Source organism: Pantherophis guttatus, chromosome 1, assembly GCF_059756535.1.
Source record: "Pantherophis guttatus breed Tessera chromosome 1, ASM5975653v1, whole genome shotgun sequence".
Lineage (NCBI taxonomy): Eukaryota > Metazoa > Chordata > Lepidosauria > Squamata > Colubridae > Pantherophis > Pantherophis guttatus.
The window spans coordinates 245,633,080-245,640,914 of NC_142063.1; the positions used below are offsets into that span (position 1 = coordinate 245,633,080).

At 38.3% G+C, this 7,835-nt stretch overlaps 1 protein-coding gene across 3 annotated transcripts in view; it reads right to left on the reverse strand.

Annotated features, from left to right (window-relative positions):
• Positions 1-3,937, reverse strand: part of SCML4 (Scm polycomb group protein like 4) — a 76,453-nt gene extending 72,516 nt beyond the window's left edge. For all 3 annotated transcript variants that reach the window (XM_087882627.1, XM_087882626.1, XM_034409112.3), the window contains exon 1: positions 3,754-3,937. The gene's annotated coding sequence lies outside the window, so the exon portion shown is untranslated. The remainder of the gene's footprint in view (positions 1-3,753) is intronic.
• Between the last annotated feature and the right edge of the window lie 3,898 nt (positions 3,938-7,835).

Here is a 7,835-nt window from a genome sequence, read left to right on the forward strand (position 1 = left end):
CAAACTAAGGGAGAACATGGTTTGATAGGTCACTAAATGTCCCGTTGAAAAGGCTATGTGGCCCAGATGGTATTTTCCTCTGCTCATAGGGATTTCCATAATTTAAATTTTCAGGTGATCTGTCCCAATATATTATTCCCTGTGCATTTTGCTCAGTGCAAAACTTCAATAACAGTACGTTAAATAAAATAATTAACTTGAGGGTGTAGGTTGAGCCAATCAGAGAATACAGCTAGAGAAACAGATGTTTACATTACACTGTAACTCCAAGGGTATTTAGTATTTTAATGTTCAGACCATGAAGATAATGTTTTAGTTTGTTAATATATAATTAAACAAGATGTTCTTCTACATACCATGTTCTTTCTAAGGAAGGAAAAATAAAAGTTTGAATGATTAGTTGCAGAATTTAATGGATTTCCATAGGCAGAACAGTATATCTTGCTAATCAGCCAGAAGGTTTAAAAGAGTTTTCAGTGTCACTAGCTTCTGATTTCCTTATAAATTATTCTTGCTGTAATTAATAATGGGGGGGGGGGCGTTAGAGATAGATAAAGTTCTGCAATGATCCCTTTGAAAGTGTAAATGGTTTCTCTTATTTCTCTGCTCTGTGTGTGTATATATAAATGTGCATGTAACTGATTTCCCAGAGAACCAAATTAATGCTGTGGTTAGATCTTCAACCATGTTTGAAGCTTATCTCTTCACCTTGGGGCAGTTACTCTGTTTCAGTGGCAGCCTAATAGAACTCCTAAGGCTGTTATGAAAATAATCAGGAAACAGAACAAAAAAAAACAACCCAGGAACTGGAAATTCTTTGGGGGTGGGGGCAGCCAGAGAAATCTACTCAAGAAAGGAAGTACCTGTGAAAGCAAAAGGGACTGTTGTGAAGAGACCCTTGTGTATGCCATGCAAAAGAAGTGGAAGCTAATACAATGACGAAATAAAGCATGACTTTTTTAAAAAACTCTAATTTCAGATAAGCCAAAGCTGTCCCATAAGTTCCTCAATTACAACTTCACCTGGTCATGCACGAGTGTGTGGCAGGAAACAAAACTGCCCTGTAGCAATTCATGTCATCAAAGAATAGAGAGAGCATCCTTGTATAACCCGGGATGGGCTTACCTGTTACAGATAACAACTATATTTTTAAAAGCACGCTCTCCTTTTTGTCCAATTGCATTCAATTCACAGCTGTAACAAAACAGGGAAACAAAACTCATTTGACAAGAAAGTACCTCCATTAGAAAAAAAACTTAAATATCTGCTTCACCCAGCATCCTACCTCTGACAGAGGCCAAACCAAGTCTTGTCAGGAAGCCATGTGAATCAGACAGTGCCTCTCTAGTTTCTGCCCCGCTCTCATCTGGTACACTGTCTCTAAACATAGAAGTTCTGCCAAGTTATCATGGCCTGATAGAAGCATGATCTGCAAGTTACACCAATCCTTTGGAAACTATATTTAAATCAATATCTGAGAGGGAAAATTGTATTGCAGTACACAGGTGTGCATGCGTGTGTACACCATCTTCATTGCACAGTTCACTTTCAAGGTAAGCCCCATTAGGCAAAGCATAAAGATCCGTATGCAAAGAAGTATGAAATACCATGCTAAAGAAATTAAGGCACAAGGTAAGAAAAAGAACTTCAACCATGAAGATTTTTTTTTAATCCTACCTGTAATTGATGATGATGATGATGATGATGATGATGATGATGAATGGTATCATGACTACCTGGGTAGGCTGAAGGAAGAAAAATATTCAGAAGCTAAAAATTTTAGTATCTTTCAAATCCAATATATTCAAAAGTTGGGGTGTTGGCAGTTTAAATTATTGAAAATAATAATCAATCAAGCCAGATTGATTAGGAAGGAGAGACTTTTGTATTATTTCATTTTTAACATAAGTTCAGTAAGCCCCATCTCTAAGAGGAAAAGAAAAGGCTTTGCAAAGGACATCATGCTATTTCACTTTCAATCATCTATTTTGTCTACACAGGGACAGAAGAAGCAAAGAAAAACAAGGGTGAAAATTAACTGGGAACTGTCTCTGGGGAAATGTATTAGTTAAACTAGGAACTGCCTCAGAGAAAGTCTCACTTTTATGCTGGGTAGTCATTGTTTGCTCATTCACAATATAAACTCTTGCTGTAGGCTGCTCAAACTCACATATCCATTTGTAGTTTTTATTCTGTTCTCCATGGCATCCACCTGTGTAGCAAAAAGTGTTCTGCTTACAAATGTTTCAAACAACTTTCTGAAAATACCAAATACATCCAGCTGCTACATTCATACAAAGCTCTGTATTAGAATTGATTCTGATGGGAGATTCAGTTTGATTTTTTTTTTAATCTAATCCAGATATATTTGCTTTTTCTTTTTTTGCTCCAGATATGGAAATTAAACTACTGTCCTAGTCCTTTTCCAGCAATAAATAAATAAATAAATAAATAAATAAATAATATAAAATGATATTTAAGCAAAGTCAAATTTCCAAAAAATTATTCTTTAAATAAATGCATGCATACTCAAATAAATAGATCAGAAATATATTAAACAATGCATTTCTCAAAGCAGAAATTTTAAATGTCAGTCTTTGATTCACAGACAGGTTCTATCAAAATAATTTGGAGGAAAACCAATGAACAAAATATTAATTAATTGGATCTAAATCCAAACCATGTAGTGGTTTCACTGGTTAGAAACCACAACTGCCCTTTATGTGGTATTTAGCTCCAAAGGCTTCTCTACACTAGAAATAGCCATGACTACCAATCTAGGAACAGTAGAAATATTTTAATCCAGTTTCTTTCAGGATTGCCTCTGTACACTCCAACTTACTACATGAGATTCTTGTTTATGTCTTTCCCAGCCTTGCTTTTCCTCCAAATTCAGCCTGAGAAACTAGAGATAGATTTCTCTCTCTCACACACACACACACACCTTAAAAAGCATCTGCTTCTCCAGACTATTTGATCACGAATCTAAAAGCATTTTGTTCAAAAATAAAATCTGCATTTCCAGAAAAAACATCACACACAAAGAGGGGGGGAAAAATCCATACTGACATCTAAAATCCATTCATGGGTGCTTATTTACAAACTATTGTGACAAGGGGTGGGAGAGGAAAGGAAAGCCAACTTCTAAAGATGCTCATTGTTCAATTACTCACATTATCTCCTTGGTATACTTAATAATGTAATAATGTGCTTTATTAAACAACAGAGGCTTTTCCCTGGTCACAAAAGAAAACTGTGAAAAGCTATTTTCATTTCAAGATGTAAAATGAAATAGCTGTTAAACACACATTGCAATAAACGTTTTCAAAAGACAAAAAAAAAAAAGAACACACAGGCAAGCACATCATTTGCTAAATCACAGATTTTGTTGTTGTTTTTTTAAAATATAAGTTCTATGCTTCATATTCTCTAAGCGAAAACCACCTAGCTTAACAACACCAATTCACCAATTCTCACAAATGTCCGGAAAAATTTGTAAACCAGCAGCACCAATATTCAGGCATAAAATAGATCAGAGAGAACAGCTCCAAGAAATCAGTCTTAGGAAAGGAAATTAATGATGAGAACGGTACTATATATTTTCTGCATTAAACAGCTGTCACAAGAAGATGCACACACACCTCTCCGCTGCTCAGAAATGGGGAAAGTGCACTTCCACGGACATGGGAAATCTTTAAAGCACTCATATTTAAGGCACTCATAAAACAAAAACAAAAAAAACACGGAACTCACCACACACCCACAGAGTGTCAGTCTCACGGACACGGGTTTTTTTTTTAAACAAAAAACAAAAAACCCGCGAAAGGGATTTTTTTGTTGTTGTTGTTTTTGCCCCCGACACCGAACAGTTCCAAAGAAGACGCTATTAATTAGCTTGAAGCTGGAGAAACTTAAGCCGTGGCTCGAAGCGCCCGTGAAAAGAGTGGATCCCGTGCCACAGATGCCCGCGTGCACACGACACATGCATGCACCCTAGCCAAAGCCGAGTGAGCGCGCGAGGGATATGACAGGCGAGCCGTGCACGCCGCTCGAGTCTCAGCTGATTTTCAAGAGCAGAGCAGAGCAGAGCAAGAGCAGAGCAAGAGCAGAGCAGGGCAACCCAACCGCGCCGAGCCAGCGGATGGGGAGGGGGGGGGGACCTGCATACCGTCGCCTCGCCTCCCCTTACCTAAGCGCTAACGTTTTAATGCTGGATCAGCTCCTTTACAAGCAGGTCTGCTGGCCCAAAGAGTCGAGGACTTGTAGCACGTGTGCAGCGACCCTTCCACAAGCCATCTTTTCCCCTGCCTGTTAGCACGCCGAGCTTCCCCAGCTGCAAACATCTCATTAGACTAATGCATTCAGCACGGGCAGAAAACTCGATTTACCATAGCTACAGCCATGAATTTCCATTACGATGACAGCTTCTACCACATCATGTCCGGAAAAACCAGCCAACCACTGCCTTTTAAAGAAAACACACACACACACACACACACACACTTTACATGCAGAAAGGGAGGCCTGCGCGTGGGTTCTGTATTTTCGTTGTCCTGCTGTTGCTGCTGCTAAACTAAATGGAAAAATCGTGGCGTTGGACAGGCTGCATAAATGCATTTTGCACGTTGGAATTTATTTATTTATTTATTTTTTAAAAACAACGTTTCTTACACGCAGCGACAGCAATTTGACAAGGGACGGACTGAGCGTTTGGAAGCCCTCCTCTTTTTTCTTTTTTCTTTTTTCTTTTCTTTTTTTAAAAAAAAACTATTCCTCTGTTGTTGCCATAGTAACCAGACTGGATCCTCGTCTCTTTGTCCCAGCCATCCAGCAATGTGGCCCAGGATTGCGCTTTAGACCACGACCCCAGAGGCAGGCGGAACTGAAGCCGCCGCTTGACTTGGGAGAAGCTCCAGCAAGCCGCTCCGCAAAACTTGGGAGTCCCTGACTGGGCGGCTTCGGAAGACCGAGCCTTCTGCGCCCCGCCCCGCCCCGCCCTCGCCGCCCCGGGCCCAGAGCTTGGGGAAGGGCGCGCTTAAGGACTGAATCGGTGCAAACGGCGGTAGAGGACAAGCCAGGGGGATAAAACGGCGAGGCACGGTGGAGTAGCTCTCCTGCATTGCCAGCCCCCTCGTTGGATTGACTGCAACACAGCGAAGGGCTTCCATGGATGGTGGCAAAGTCTGGAACAATTTGAGATTTACTGGACTACGGTTCTGTCAAAAGTGCTAGAGAATCACCTAAACTTCAAAGACCTCAGCTGGGCTTGGACCGGTTTCTACTTGGATAGGATACCACCTGAAAATCCCAAGCTTATCAGCCAAAAACTGATATGGATGTGTGGATGAAACTCTCTGTTTTTCCTTTGAAGACCTTTTTTATTATTATTATTATTATAGTTTTATTAACATAAACAAACATAAAACACAAATACATGTAAACACTTATACATTAACAAAGAGTCAATCGACTAACTTCTAGAAAACCTTCGCATCGGTGATTAATGTCCGTTTAACCAATTTTCCTTAATCATACTATTTACAAATTCACTTGCTTATACCTTAATATATTCATTGAAGTTCAGCAGTATCTTTCTACAAACATATTAACCATTTATTTATACAATCCTACGGCTCATCTCATGTATCTATTGACCTTTGAAGACCTTTCACTTCTCATCCAAGAAGCTTCTTCCACTCTGAAGCTTCTTGGATGAGAAGCAAAATGTCTTCAAAGAAAGAACAGAAAGTCCAGTTGCCTCTTGAAAAAGAACCTTTGGGACAACCGTGACCTGGATGATTGAGAATGTCCATAGATAGTAAGGATGAAAGTGCTTCCAAAAAAAGTACTCCCGTATAGTGGTCACGGATGAACTTACAAAGCCATGGATGAACTTACAAAGCCATCAAAAGTCAAGAACTCAATTGAAGGGGACTACTTTGGTAACCTGTACCTGTATTAAGTAAAGACCTACACAAATTGTGTATTTATGATACAGTCCCTTGGATAAAATGCTCAGCAAGTGTAGGGAACCTCTGATATCCTGGATGTTGCTGTGTGACTTCAACACCCAGGAAAGCCTCAACGATGAGGAAAGTTATAGGGAACAGAACTCAGCAACATTTGGAGAATTATAGGTTCCATATCCTAGTCTTAAGCAATTGTAAGAACTGCCTCGTTGGCTCAAACCAAATCCATAATTTGTTAGGCTCCTTAAGACAGAATAAATGATTGATGATGGTGATGATGATAGCAATTTTTGCACTTGTCCTCCCATCATCTATCAACAAAAGAAAAGCAGAAATTGAATCCAAAAGTTCTAGAGATGTCCTCTAGATTCTAGAACATCTTTCCCCATACAACCCTAAAGCTCAACTACTTCAAACAGAGCTGCCTAGAAATTCTGAGGATAGGAGGAGTATTGATGCTTTTGAACGCTGGTATTGGAGAAGACTTCTGAGAATACTGTGGACAGACAAGATGAACCATCAACCCAGAGTTCTCACTCATGGCACAAATGACCAGGCTCTCAAATTATCCTATTGTAGACACCTTATGTGAAGACCTAACTTCCTAAAGAAGGCTCTAATGTTGGAAAATATGGAAGGAAAGAGAAAATGACTAGCAGCAAGATGGATGGATTTCAGTTATCATGGCAATCAATGGACAATTGGAATACCTGAAACACCAGGTTAGGGTCAGATCATCATGGAGAAAATGTATATATGTGATTGCTAAGAGTTGACAATGACTTCATAACACATAATCAATCAAGTCCCAATCTGTCTGTTGGTAGTATCTTCGAGAAGGTTGATTACATGCTGATAAATTAAATTAAATGCTCTTTCCTGCGGAAGGAAATGGTTCAGTGCCTGAAAATATAATTGGAAGTTGTGACCAAACATAAGACACTCAAAATCATGCTGGTTTTCCCTCTGAAGCTGTCTCTTTTTCCTCCTTCTCTACCTCCTCCACCTTCCATTTGAAATGTAACGATTTAAGTTATTGCCAAGGAAATAACAATTTATATGTTTTAAAATAGAGAAATGTTTAACGAAAATACATTATTTAACAAATTATCAATAAATATGCCTGTATTATTAAGTCATAATAGATAATCATTTTTCAAATGTGCACAAACTGTCACTAGCTTTGCAAAAGGATAATCTATTTTATTAAACAATTAATACTTGGCAATCTATGTACTCTTAGAAATGAGACCAAATTATTTCATTATGTTATTATAAATGAATCGTATCAGTTAATATCCATGTTATACCTAATCTTCTTAAACTGAATGAAAAGATTCCAATTGTCATAACATTTCCTTTTCAGTTCCATCTCTTAATTTAATATGTACAGTAATTTAGCCAATTATTGCTAACTGTGTTTTAATGCTGGTATGAGATTATTACTTCCAAAGCAACTTTTTTTAGTATTTCAAAAAAACAGACCAATTTATGGAATGTCATGTTGGCATAATATTAAACTTTCCAGTATTATGGAAGTATTTTAACCAAACCGCAGTAGTCACAGTCAGGAAAATCAGAATAACAGAATTTCCTTCTTTTGTACAAATATCATGATATTACACATCCAAGCTTACAGTACTGCTTTTATTACTTTGAGGGGGGGAAAGCCCATGATACAGAGTAGGTAGATTGAATGTTCACAGTTATGTAGATTTCCAAGACCCATCAGCCTGAGCCAATAAAAATAGATAATGCAAAGAATAGTCCCAAACTTTTCAAGGCCACAAAAATCCTTAATATCCTTTAAAAAAAATCATATGCTGAAAGATAGTTTCATTGAACCATTTAAGAAAATGTTATTTC